Source organism: Peromyscus eremicus, chromosome X, assembly GCF_949786415.1.
Source record: "Peromyscus eremicus chromosome X, PerEre_H2_v1, whole genome shotgun sequence".
In the NCBI taxonomy this organism is placed as follows: domain Eukaryota; kingdom Metazoa; phylum Chordata; class Mammalia; order Rodentia; family Cricetidae; genus Peromyscus; species Peromyscus eremicus.
Genome location: NC_081439.1, coordinates 42,865,840 through 42,867,218, shown reverse-complemented (window position 1 = coordinate 42,867,218; position 1,379 = coordinate 42,865,840). Strand labels below are relative to the sequence as shown.

The 1,379-nt window shown below is 35.0% G+C and overlaps 1 non-coding gene across 1 annotated transcript; it reads left to right on the top strand.

Annotated features, from left to right (window-relative positions):
• The first annotated feature begins 512 nt into the window (after positions 1 to 512).
• On the top strand, positions 513 to 676 carry LOC131900322 (U1 spliceosomal RNA). Its single transcript, XR_009376219.1, has one exon. It is a non-coding gene; the product is annotated as a U1 spliceosomal RNA (small nuclear RNA).
• The last annotated feature ends 703 nt before the right edge of the window (positions 677 to 1,379 follow it).

The window sequence follows — 1,379 nt, the reverse complement described above, 5'->3', positions numbered from 1 at the left end:
TGAATAGAAAGTACTATATTGAATAGATACAGGGAAAATTGGCAGCCTTGTTGCCTTGTCTTGTTCCTGATTTTAGTGGAATTGCTTTGAGTTTCTCTCCATTTAATTTGATGTTGGCTGTCGGCTTGCTGTAAATTGCCTTTATTATGTTTAGGTATGTTCCTTGTATTCCTGATCTTTCCAAGACCTTTATTATGAAGGGGTGTTGGATTTTGTCAAAGTTTTTTTGAGCATCTAATGAGATGATCATGCAGTTTTTTTTTTTTCTTTCAGTTTGTTTATATGGTGTGTTACATTGACAGATTTTCTTTTTTTTTTTTTAGGCACTTTCAAGATCATAGTTTATATATTACTTCAGATAAAAAGATAGTATACATATTAGGAAGTCCCTTAAAATTCAACTCTAAAGTTATACACATCTAGTATTTTGCATCAAATGTTAACCAAACGTTTCTAGACACCTGAAAGCCCCACTATTAACATGAACTATGGTAATAAAAAATTTGACATTTATACTTACCTGGCAGGGGAGATACCATGATCACAAAGATGGTTTTCCCAGGGCGAGGCTTATCTATTGCACTCTGGATGTGCTGACCCCTGCGATTTCCCCAAATGCGGGAAACTCGACTGCATAATTTGTGGTAGTGGGGGACTGCGTTCGCGCTCTCCCCTGTTTAAAAAAAAAAGACATTGTATTAAAATTTGCATCTAATTATTTTAGCAAAAGTCCAGATACACTGAGGATATGACCTATTGTTTTTGATATAACAATTTATTTTCCACGTTTCTTTTACGTTAGTCCTATGAACTTTTTGGGAATCTGATTCTTTCTGATCATATATATGTAAATATACACATGTATTTCTGCATCTGTATTGAATAAAAACTGTCAACCAAATGACATATTTCCTGTACATCTAAAATGAAACACTTCTGTACTGGTATTTGCCCTGCCCATGACCTTGGGCTATATGGCCGGAAAGAGGCAGTGCTTCTTGCCTTTTGTAAGTGATCTCTTACAAGGAGACGGAGAGGGGTCAAGTGCTTCTTCTTGGCATGATTGGACACTGGACAGCCAGGTGCATTCTCTCCAGGACAGAATAGAGATCCCCAATTTGTATCTTATTAAATCCCAATTACCCATTCAATAGACTCACGTAGATTGATCTTAACAAACTTCCCCTAGTGCTCATTGCATTCAATGTAGTACAGAGGTTGTTAGCTCATAAGCTTTGCAGTAAGGTGATAGTAATGGAGACATCATATACTTATCTTAATGTTTAATCACAAAAAAGGTTTCAGTGATTTTTTTTAGAAAGTTGATTAAATGATATATGTATAGGATAATTTCAAACATTTGAAATATTATCAGTTAA